This window comes from Tamandua tetradactyla, chromosome 4 (assembly GCF_023851605.1).
Source record: "Tamandua tetradactyla isolate mTamTet1 chromosome 4, mTamTet1.pri, whole genome shotgun sequence".
NCBI lineage: Eukaryota > Metazoa > Chordata > Mammalia > Pilosa > Myrmecophagidae > Tamandua > Tamandua tetradactyla.
The window spans coordinates 32,228,883-32,241,673 of record NC_135330.1 but is presented as its reverse complement, the minus strand read 5'-3'; the positions used below and the strand labels follow the sequence as shown (position 1 = coordinate 32,241,673).

Here is a 12,791-nt window from a genome sequence, read left to right as displayed (position 1 = left end):
ATGGAAGGAAAGAAGGTAGGAAATGAGGAATTTTATAAAGGAAGAAATGGAATGATGAACTAACAACTCAAATCAACAAAACTAAAAAAGAACTGATATTTTTTAACAGAAAAACACCGAAGTTATTATGGATGTGCATAAATGCAGGTATGTGTATATAAGCATGTGTGTGTTTAATTGTAAACAAATGTTGATGCATATGCATGGATGGTTAACATCTGAAACCTGAAGATCTGACAAAAGGCTAAAGAAAGATCAGAACTCCTCAATAGATAGGGTATACGAAAGTGCATGAAATACGAACGAATCATGTCTTTATGTGAAAAAAAGCAAACAAAATCAGCTTCAAAAGTGAACAAAGAGGACCAACTCTAAGAAAAAGAATAGAAAACTCCCCTTGATGTAAAACAAGAGAGAAATTTTTAAACAGATGTACACATGAATGAATATAACACTTTTCCAGGGAAAGACTACAGAACTTCACTATCTCAATTTGGGCAGTTCCTGGTACAATTTACTGTATTGTTTTTTATGTTAAAACAGAGTGAGTTGCCTCCTGGCAATGTGGGACAGAAATCCTAGAGTGAGCTAGGATTCAGCATCAAGGAAATGAGAAAACCTTCTAGACCAAAAGGACAAAGAGAGAAATGAGACCAAATAAAGTCTCAATGGCTGAGAGATTTCAAACAGAGTCAAGAGGTTATCCTGGAAGTTATTCTTACACATTATATAGATATCACCATTCTAGGTACATTGTCTGAAAATACAGAGCTATGTTCCAGTGGCCATGTTTCTCGAAGATGACTGTATAAGATACAGCTTTCACAATGTAACTGTGTGACTGTGAAAACTTTGTGTCTGACACTCCTTTTATCTACAGTATGGACAGATTGAGTAAAACATAAGGATTAAAAATAAACAAATAACGGGGAACAAATGTTAAAATAAATTTAGTAGACTGAAATGCTAGTGATCAATGAAAGGGAGTGATAAGGGGCACCGAAAAAAAATAGGGGAAACAAAGGCTAAAATACATTGGGTAGATGGAAATACTAGCAATCAGTGAGAGGGAGAGGTTAGAGGTATGGTATGCAGGAGTTTTTTTCTTTTTTCTTTTTATTTCTTTTTCTGAATTGATACAAATGTTCTAAGAAACTATCGTGGGGATGAATATACAACTATGTGATGATATTGTGAATTATTGATTATATACCAAGATAGAATGATCATACAGTAAGAATGTTCATGTTTGAATGTTGTTGTTTAAAAAAGTTTTTTAAATTAAAACAAAATGAAAAACAGAGTGAGGTGAACAGACATCATGGCACAAGACATCTCTGGGGATATTTCCCCTTAGAGAGAAAAAATTAAAAAGCAGATTCAACTAATTTGAAATTCTGGAGGATAAAAGAGCCTGGAGAAAGACTCCACAAGTGCTAAATAAAAAAGAAAAATACACACACATACACACAAAAAAAGAAAGTAGGACTGCGGCACACACCTGCAATCTGGACACCTCCCACAATCTCAGTCCTATGTGGCTTAAAAATCTTATTCCCCAAGATAAGGGTACAGACAGCTAATCACTGATCACAGCTTTTAATTAGCAAATTCAGATTGCTGGGTCACAGCTCTGAGGACAGCAACTGCTTCAACGTGCCCCAGAAAAAGGCAGAGGCAGCCACTGCTTCTAACCTTCCTGCACAGAAGCTGGAGCAGAAGAGATTTACAGATGCAGTGTTTCTTCAGGGTTGTTGGGGAAAGTTAGCTGAAGGCTGCATTTGCTGGGCAGGCCAGGAAAGCTCAGCTTTGGGGAACCATTGGAGAAGTTACTGGTACCTTTCTTGACCCCAGGGCACTTTGGAGCTGGTCTGCACCCCCTTCCTGGGTCCCTGGTCCTGTTCTAACTGGAAAGACCAAATTGGGAAAGAATCTACCCTCTAGGCAAAAACATCATGAGACAACGAAAGACATGTAAAAAACTACTGAGGTCAACAATCTGGGACAAAAGACTGCTGGGTTCAGATATCCAGGACAAGGAGGTTTGTCTGCTGAGAAACAGAAGGGACAAACAAACTCCCCAAAACAGGGGGAAAACAGAACTAATGAGCAAATACCCGGGAAAAGACAAAGACCGAGTAAAACAGGTAAAACCCTGCACAGTGCATTTTCCTTGGGCAGACTTTCCTGATAGGAGGGCTGAAGCTCAAGGAAATGCCTGTCTTATCACCAATTAGTTACAAAACCAAGAAACAGACATCCTAGGGAGTAAACCACAGAGTTAAAAATTCTAAAATATTAAAATGTACAGTATGCAACAAAATTATAAGACAAAGAAAAAGGAAATGATGGCCTATCCAAAAAATGAGGCTAAAAATACAGAAAACACCAATGAAGAAGAGAATGAGGGCCTACAGAACAAAGTCTTTAAAAAAACAATCTTAAAAATGCTTAAGGAGATGAAGCACAAAGAAAGAAGTATAGGATAGCAGAAAAACAATGAAAGAACAGTATGAGAGCCTAAGTAAAGAGATACAAATGTGCAAAAGGAACCAAACAGAACTACTGGAGTTGAAGCTCAGAATAACTTATATGAAAAGTGCCCAGGAAGAGGTATAACAGGAGAATCAGTGAACTTGGAGACAAGAAACTTGAAATAAGTCAGGCTAAGAAGCAGAAAAAGAGAAATATTAAAAGCAAACAAAGCCTAAGACAGCTATGGGACATCATCAAACACATCAATATACATATTATAGGAGTCTCAGAAGGAGGAGAGAGGAGAGGGAGGGAGGGATGGAGGGACAGAAGGAAGGAAGTAAAGGGAAGGAAGGGAAGAAATGAAGAAAGGAAAAAAGAGGCAGATGGAATAGTCAAAGAAATAATGACAGAGAAATTCCCAGACTTAACAAGGGACATAAATATGCACATCCAAGAGGCTCAGAGAACACCAAACAGGACAAACATGAAGAAAAATATACTCCATCAAATACTGATTACACTACAAATGCAAAAGACAAGGAGAGAGTTCTGAAAGCAGCAAGAGGAAAACAACATACTACATACAAGAGAATCCCAGTACGACTGAGTGCCGATTTCTCATCAGAAACCATGGAGGCAAGAAGGCAATGGTTTGAGAGGGGCAGGGCAAGGTGGTAGCTTATTGAAGTATCAAATTCAGTTCATTCTCTAAAGCAGCTAATAAATAGCCAGGTACAGTACAGAACAAGTGTGTGGCTACATCAGTGACAAGACACACAGCATAAACCAGTCAGGACCAGGCAGACCAGCTGAGACCCCACACAGAACTGTAAGTCCCCCAAGCCATGGAAGCTGGTTCTCCAAGGGGACAGGAAACAGACTTTTTACTAGCAGCATGGGCTTAGCTCAACCAAGCTCCACTTGTGAAATTAATTAACAATTTCTGACTACTGAAAATAAGCCCGCAGCACAGATAAACCTAGAATAAGCATTAAAGCTACTAGGAATTTTTGCCCAGGGAAAAGGTGGCAGAGCTGACAAAAAAAAAAAAAGAAAGGACAGAAGCTTTTGAGTTGGACAACCCAAAATACTGCAAAAGGGCTAGACCCCAAGAAAAGGGAAGACATAAAGCCATTTACCAACTTAAGCTCTTGATTGACAAACCCAAAAAAAACTTGCTTTTTTTTCCTACTCCTTAATAGCACATTCAATAGAACTGGAAGCATTCTCAGACTCCAGCACTGTCCCAGGCAAGGGCAGAATTAAGGTTGTCTGCGAGATAAAGTAACTAGCTAGATGAAAGGAGTTAATTTCCTAACGGTTGTATCTTCCCCAAGAGAAAGGTGGGGCCCAGCTCAAATGGAATCCTTCCTTCAAGGAATTCAGGCCCCAGGGACTGGAAAACTGCAGCAATTAATGCCAACTTACAGCCTCACCTCTGTCTCAACCATGCCCCTATAAGGAAGAATCTACTGAACTTAAAGGCACCACATCACTTTACCCAGGTGGGAAGCCACAGGTAGACAAGTGCCACATGCTGGGCAGGATAGGAAAAGCACAGAGTCTAGAGGCTTCATAGGGAAGTCTGACAACCTGCTGGGTCTCACCATCAAGGAAAACTGATGCTGGTGACTATTTCCTTCTGAGACATGAGCCAGTCTGGTTTGGGAAAATCTGACTGGGGTCTATAATATCTGAGCAAATGCTCCTCAAAAAAAAAGGAGGCTCCACATAGGCAAGGCAAGAAAACAGAAAAATTCTGACCAGTTAAACAGAACCTATGCTAGAGGTCTAGGGTAAGTTGAACTAAATGTCAAAGAACAGACAGAGAACAAAGTCATCCAGCAAGAAAATCCTAGGTAAAAGAGTGAAAACAACCTCCAGAATAAACCAATGGAAATCAAATGCCTAGACACCAGCAAAAACAAATGAGTCATACTAGGAAAATCAAAGATGTGGCCTAGTTGAAGGAACAAACCAACAATTCAAATGAGATACAGAATGAATGAAACAACTAATTTAGGATGTTCGAACAGACATGGAAAACCTCATCAAAAATCAAATCAATGAGTTGAGGAAGGATGTAAAGAAGACAATGGGTGAAGGAGAAGAAATCGAAATTTGAAAAAACAAATCACAGAAGTTAAGGGAATGAGAGGCACAACAGAAGCAATGGAAAAATAATGGAAACCTACAACAATAGATTTGAAGAGAGAGAAGAAATGATTAGTAAACTAGAGGACTGGACATCTGAAAATCTGACACGCAAAAGGAAATATAGGGCTTGAACCTGGGTCTGGACAGCAGGTCCTTCTACATGCTTTTGGCAGTCACATGGAGCTGGAAGATTTGGGGATTCCAAAGGAACCTGGCATATTTGGCTGCAGCACCTCAGCAGAGTGGCCCTCGCAGCTAGATGTGCCACATGTGATCATCTTGGGATTTGTGGGTCTGCAGCACAGAGTCAGGAAAGTGCTAGTACTGTGACCAGTGATAGGAATACAGTGCCAACATTCAAAATACACAAGGATATGGGTCTAGTAAATCAAGACTTTAATGAAGATGATTTAAAGAAATTATATACTTCAAATCTTGGGAATTGGACATATGAGGTACACTACTACAGGAAAATGTGAATTAGAAAATGTCAGTATTTTTTTGTTGAAACACTTCATGGGAAAACAGCACATAATGACAAATTGGTAAATGCTGCCTGATTAAGGAAAAAGATTCTGTGTCATAGTGTTGGTCTGTCAACAAGTTCTGATAGTGAAATGATTACCCAGTTTTTGGTATCTACCCTTCCTCAGGAACGAGATGACACCCCAGACTGGGTAGCAAGGATTAAAAAACTCAATGAAGGAGGCTCCTACAGAATACTCTTTGCTTATTGTACACAGAGATGTTATCTACGCAGTCAGAGATCCTATGGACATCAGCCTCTATGCACTGGTCATCTTATTCCTGTATCTGATATAAATGAAAAATGGAAAAAACACTCAGAAATGGAAGAGTGTGTGGTATCTTCAGAATCTTGCAGCTTTTTATCTATTGGTGCAATATATTATCGTGAAGTCTTGCCTGGAGAAATTGTGAAAATATCGAGACATAGTGTCCAAACTCTTGATATTATATCAAGGTCAGAAGAAAATCCAACAGCATTTTGTAAATTTGAATATATTTACTTTGCAAGACCAGATAGTGTATTTGAAGACCAAATGTTGACAGAGTGAGGTATCATTGTGGTCAGCAGTTGGCAATTGAAGCACCTGTGAATGCAGATTTGGTCAGCGCCGAATCAGCTATGCCTGTTGCCCTTGGTTATGCAGTAAAGTGTGGACTTCCATATGTGGAAATGCTGTGTAAAAACCACTATGTAGGAAGAACTTTCATTCAGCCAAATATGCGGTAAAGACAACCTGGTGTTGCAAAAAAATTTGGAGTATTGTCAGACAATTTTATAGGCAAAAGAATCATTCCTGAAGATGATTCTATTATGAGAGGCAACACCATCTCTCCCACAATAAAATTGCTCAAAGAATCTGGTGCAAAAGAGGTACACATTCGAGTAGCCTCACCACCAATTAGATATTCATGCCTCATGGGAATAAGCATTCCTGCAAAAGAAGAGCTCATTGCCAATAAGCCTGAATTTGATCATCTAGCAGAATATTTAAGAGCAAACAATCTTGTATATTTGTCAGTAGGAGGATTGGTCTCATTTGTATGAGAAAGAGTGAAATTTAAAAACCAAAAAGTGGAAAAGCAAGAAATTATGACTCAAGAAAATGGGAATGGTCTGAAATGCTTTGAAAAGAGTAGTCATTGTACAGCTTTTCTCACTGGAAAATACCCTGTGGAACTGTAATGGTAGCTGGTGGGGGCAAATGATATAAAGTTGGTCAAGAAGTCATAGTAATTATGTCTTATTGTACATGTAAAATGCCACATGACTATATTTGCCTTTGTGAGTTTTGGGATTTTTCTGAAAAGGCTACCTAAGCACTATGCTTTCTTTAGTAATCCTAGATGGTATTATCTAGGAATTTGTGTGGTATTTTCTTTTTTATTTAGCAATTCAGTAAAACTTTAAGGTTACCAATTATGAGATCATATACATTTAATCTCAGATATTCAACAGTAATGCAAAGAAGAGGTAAATTTCTGTTTTAGAGGGGATTGCCAGGTACTGTATCTTTCCAATAATTCTTAGAGAATTGTTGAAATTCAGTTATGGGACACTTTCATAATTGAACCTTGCTAGTTACATATAGTACAGCAATAAGTGGAATCTTTTTTTACATAAGTGTTAACTAGCCTTTATCATCTGGTCAGAGGAGGCAGGTGGTAAGTGGTATTTTGTCAAATCCATGCTGTAAAAGGTTTGCAAGAAGTAGGACATACGATACAGACAGGATAGGTGAGTTAATGTAACATTTCATGCAGTTTGAATCCATTATGCCCCCTAGAAGTCTAGCCTCTTATTCTTATTATGGTTATGACCTTGGCTTACCTCGGCTTCTCTGCCTAACTTAGGTAAATCTTTTATTTTTTTTTTAAATGACACAATTCTTGTACTTCAGTTTTTCCAATTGTGAATGAGATGCTTATCTTATTAAACCAAATAGGAATGTGAATAAAAGTCATATTATTGGTAGTAGGAACCACCATTTTACCTCTAAATTTTAAGATTGTATATTATTATTAGCTTTTGACATGTTGGCTGATGCTGTGCAATTGAAATTTTATTATGATGTAAAGAAACACAATTTGATAGTGCTTTGCAACTCTTATTGAGATACCCTGAGAATGTAGTGAACAATGTGCTTGCTGGAGAAAAGCTTTCCAGATGGCTTCACATGTGAATTCTATCAAGAATTCAAGAAATAATTAGTCTTGCTCAAACTCTTCAAAAAAAACTGAAGAAAAATGAAAGCTACCCTAAACTCATTCATTCTATGAAGCCAAATCACCCTAACACCAAAACCAAACAAAGATACTACAAGAAAAGAAACTTACAGAGCAATCTCTCTAATGAATATAGATGCAAAAATTCCTTCACAAAATACTTGAATATCAAATCCAGCAGCACATTAAAAGAATCATATACCATAAGCAAGCGGCATTTATTCCAGGTATGCAAAGATGGTTCCAACATAAGAATATCAATTAATGTAATACATCATATCAACACATCAAAACAGAAAAAACACATTATCATCTTATGCAGAAAAGGCAGTTGGCAAAATTCAACTTTCTTGATGAAAACACTTCCTCGACATGATAAAGGGAATATATGAAAAAGCCACAGTTTAATATAAAAGCCCTTGTATGGAATGCTTATATGATAAGATTCATCAATAAAAATATTAAAAAAAAAAAACAATAAACAATGGTTTGAAATATTTAAAGTGCTGAAGGTAAGGAAACTGCCAGCCAATAATTTTATAGCTGGCGAGACTCTTTCAAAAATGAGGAAGAGATTAAGACACTCTCAGATAAACAAAAGCTGAGGGAGTACATCATCATAAGACCTACCCTACAAGAAATAATAAAGGGAGTTTTCAGACTGAAAGGAAAGGACACTAGACAGTGGTTCAAAGCACATAAAGAAATAAAGACCTGAATTAAAATAAAGAAATAAAGACCTGTAGCCATTTGAATAATTATAAATGCCACTATTATTGTATTGTATGGTTTGATATGTAATTCCTCTTCTTACTTCTTACAGCTGTTAAAATGCAAATACATAAAAAGTAATGGTAAACTTAGGTTTCTGAACACACAATGTGCAAAAATATAAATATGATTGTCATATATTTAGGAGGTTAAACTTTAACCCTATGGTAACCACAAAGAAAACAGAATTAAAATATCCCCAGATAGAAATAAGAAGACACTCAATACATATTTTTCAAATGAAAAAGCTAATAAATATAAAAGTAAGTTTTAACAGAAGTGAGGGACAAAAAAGTTATAGGAATTACAAAGGCTAAATAGCAAAATAACATAAGAGCTGTATTATCAGTGGTGATTTTAAATGTAAATGGATTAAATGCTTAAGTCAAAAGGCAGAGATTGAAAGAATGGATGAAAAAGCATGACCTACTATATATGCAAGAGACTCACCATAAAGTAAAAAATCCAAGTAGGTTTAGGGTGAAAGGATGGAAAAAAAATATGCAAGTAGTAACCAAAGGAAAGCTTAGATAGCTGTACTAATATCAAATAAAATAGACTTTGAATAAAAAAACAGTTACAAGGAACAAAGATGTCACTACATATTGATAAAGGGGACAATTCGGTAGGAAATTGTAGTAATTATAAATAAATATGGAACAGCAGAGCCCCAGAATACATGAAGCAAATACAGAGAGATATGAAGGGAAAAATTGACAGTTCTACAATAATAATAGGAGACTTTAACACACCACTCTGAATAATGGACACAAAATCTAGTCAGAAGATCATCAAGAAAGTCCAGGGGCGGGCCACGGTGGCTCAGCAGACAAGAATGCTTGCCTGCCATGCCAGAGGACCCGGGTTCGATTCCCGGTGCCTGCCCATGTGAAAAAAAAAAAAAGAAAAAGAAAGTCCAGGATTTAAATGTTACAATAAACCAACGAGACCTAATAGACCTATATGGAAAACTGCACCCAAAGAAAACAGAATATACATTCTTCTCGAGTGCACATGGATCATTCTCCAGGATAAATCATGAGGGATCACAAAACAATTCTCAATAAATTCAAAAATATTGAAATCATACAATGTGTATTCTTTGACCATAACAGAATGAAGCTAAAAATCAGTAAGAGCAGGAGAAAGCTAAAATTCATGTGGAAATAATATACTCTTAAACAATCAATAGGTTAAAGAGGAAATCAGAACCAGAATTAGGAAATATCTTAAGAGGACTGAAAATGAAATACAACTTAACAAAATTCATGGGACACAGCGAAGGTACTGCTCACAGGGAAAATTATACCTCTAAATGCTCATGTTGAAAAAGAAGAAAAATCTAAAAATCATAGACCTAATCTCATAAGTGTGAAAATAAGAAAAACAACAAATTAAGCCCAAAGCAAGCAGAAGGTAGGAAATAACAAAGATGAGAGCAGAGATAAATCAACCAGAAAATTTTAAAAATAAATAAATAAAACAGAATCAACAAATCCAAAGTTGGTTCTTTGAAAAGATCAAATTGAAAAACTTTTAGTTACAATGACAAAGAAAAAGTAGAGAACATGCAAATAACTAAAATCAGAAATGAAAGGGGGATAGGACTATTGATTCAACAGAAATAAAAAGGATTATAAAAAAATACTATGAACTGCATGTCAGTAATTTGGAAAATCTAGATGAAATGGACAAATTCATAGACACACAGAAACTACCTACATTGTCTCAAAAAGAAATAGAAGATCTCAACAGACCAATAACTAGTAAAGAGATTCACTCAATGTCAAAAACATTTCAACAATGAAAAGCCCAGGATTAGTTAGTTTCACTAGTGAATTCTATCAAAAATTCCAGGAAGAAATAACACTGATACTCAACTCTTCCAAAAAACTGAACAGGAGGTAATATTTTCCAACTCTTTTATCAGGCCAGCATCATCCTAATACAAAAGCAAGATAAAGATACCTCAAAAAAGAAAATTACAGACTAATATCCATCATGAATATAGATGCAAAAATCCTCAACAGCATCCTAGCAAAGAGAATCCAAAAGTATATTAAAAGCATTATATACCATGATCGTGGAATTTATCTCAGGTGGTTCAACACAAGAAAATCATTAATGTAGTATACCACATTAATAGAAGGAATGTAAAAAAAATTTTTTTAGAAACCCATGATCATCTCAATTGATGTAGAGAAGGCATCTGACAAAATCAGCACCCCTTCCTAATAAAAACACTCGGAAAACTAGGAATAAAAGAAAACTTCCCTAATACGATAAATAGAATGTACAAAAACCCACAGCTTACATCATGTTCAATGATGAAAGAATGAAGCATTTTCTCTGTGATCAGAAGAAAGATAAGGATGCCCAGTGTCACCACAGTTACTCAAAATCATACTAGAAGTTCTAGCCAGAGCAATTAGGCAAGAAAAAGAAATAAAAGGCAACCAAATTGGAAAGTAAGAAGTAAAACTCTCCCTATTTTTAGATGACATGATTCTATACACACAGAACCCTGAAAAACCCACAACATTACCAGAGCTAATAAACAAATTCAGCAAAGCATCAGGGTACAACAAGACAACCACAAAAATCAGGTGCTTCTATATACTAGCAATGAGCAATCTGAGGAGGAAATCAAGAAAAAAAAAACTATATTTACAATAGCAACTAAAAGAATCAAATATCTAAGAATAATTTAACCAAAGACGTAAGGATTTATACATGGAAAACTACAAAAGATTGATGAAAGAAAATAGAGACTTAAATAAATGGAAGACACATTCTGCATTCATGGATTGGAAGATTATATGTTGTTAAGATGTCAATTCTACCCAAAGCAATATACAGATTCAACACAATTCCAAACAGAATTCCAAAAGACTTCTTCGTAGACATGGAAAAGCCAATCATCATACTCATATGGAAGGGTAAGGGTCCCAAATAGTTAAGGCCATCTTGAATAAGAAGAAAAAAGTTGGAGGACTCACATTTCCTGACTGCAAAACTTATAACCAAGCTATAGTAATCAAATTAGCATGGTAATGGCACAAGGACAGACATAAAGAACAGTAGAATCAAATTGAGAGTTCAGAAATAAACATTTACACTTTTGGCCAACTGATCTTTCAAAAGGGTGCCAAATCCACTCAGTGGAGAAAGCATAGTATCTTCAACAAACGGTGCTGGGAGAAATGGATATCCACCTGCAAAAGAATGAAGTGTGACCTTATGTCACACTATATACAAAAATAAACTCAAAATGAATCAAAGTAGAAGTAAAAACCTAAAACTGTGAAATTGTAACCTATGACAAACTCTGGGATCTGTCCTATAACTACTTGTTGAAGAGTACTTTGAAAACTATTGTTTTTTAATTTCTTTGCTTTGTGTGTTATACTACACAATAAAAAAGTTAAAATCAAAGGAAAAAAACAGAGAGAGGTTACGATTTAACAAATGAATATGACTACTAAATCATTATATTGATATTTCTTTTTAGGCTTCAGTGTCTTACAGCAGCTAGAAGGAAAAACCTGAAATTGTGGAATAGTAATTCATACCATACTTTGACATTTGTTCTATAAAATTGGTTCGTTAAAATGCGTTTCGAAATATATTGGCTTTGTTGTATATATGTTTCACAATATAAAAATGTTAAAAAAAATTGAAGGAAAAAGAAAAACAAATCAAAGACCTAAATATAAGAACTAAAACTATAAAACTCCTAGAAGCAAAAGTCCAGAAACATTTCAGGACCTTGTGTTAGGCAATTGTTTCTTAGACTTTATAATAAAACACAAGCAACAAAAGAAAAATAGATAAATAGGACTTGATTAAAATGTAAAACTTCTTAACATCAAATGACTTAATCAAGAAAATAAAAAGCTTATAGAAGGAAGAAAATATTGGAAACCATACATCTTATAAGGTTTTAATATCCAGAATATATAAAGAACATCTACAACTCAACAACAAAAAGACCAAAAAAAACATAACTAACAAAGTTTTTCTCATTGAAGTAGACACCTCTCCAAAGAAAATATATAAATGGTCAATAAGCAACTGAATAGGTGCTCAACATTATTAGCCATCAGGGAAATGCAAATCAAAACTACAATGAGATAGCATCTCACACACAGTAGAATGCCCACTATCATTTGTAAAAACAGTAAGTAAGTGTTGACAAGGATAGACAAATAGGAACTCGGTCATTGTTGGTGGCAACGTAAAATGGTGCAGCTGTTACGGAAAAGTTTGGTGGTTCCTGAAAGTATTAAACACGGAATTACCACACAACCTAACATATACCTAGGCACATACTCCAAAGAATTGACAAACAAGAATTCAAACAGATATGTGCGCATCAGTGTTCATAACAGCATTATTCTCAATAACCAAAAGATGGAAACAACCCATGTGTCCATCAACAGATGAATGGATAAAATATGGTATATACATACAATGGCATATTATTCAACCATAAAAAGGAATGAAGTTCTGAAACAAGTTACAAAATAGATGAACTCCGAAGATACAATGTTAAGTGAAATAGCCAGGTCCAAAAAAACAAAAACTGTAGCATTTCTCTTACATGAAATAAACAAATAAGCATATTCATAAAG

At 35.5% G+C, this 12,791-nt stretch overlaps 1 protein-coding gene and 1 pseudogene across 4 annotated transcripts in view; one reads left to right on the top strand and one right to left on the bottom strand.

Moving 5' to 3' along the window:
• RASAL2 (RAS protein activator like 2) overlaps positions 1-12,791 on the bottom strand; it is a 562,368-nt gene that overhangs the window by 418,438 nt on the left and 131,139 nt on the right. The gene's annotated exons all lie outside the window — the stretch shown is intronic.
• Positions 4,813-6,346, top strand: LOC143680677 (amidophosphoribosyltransferase pseudogene; annotated as a pseudogene).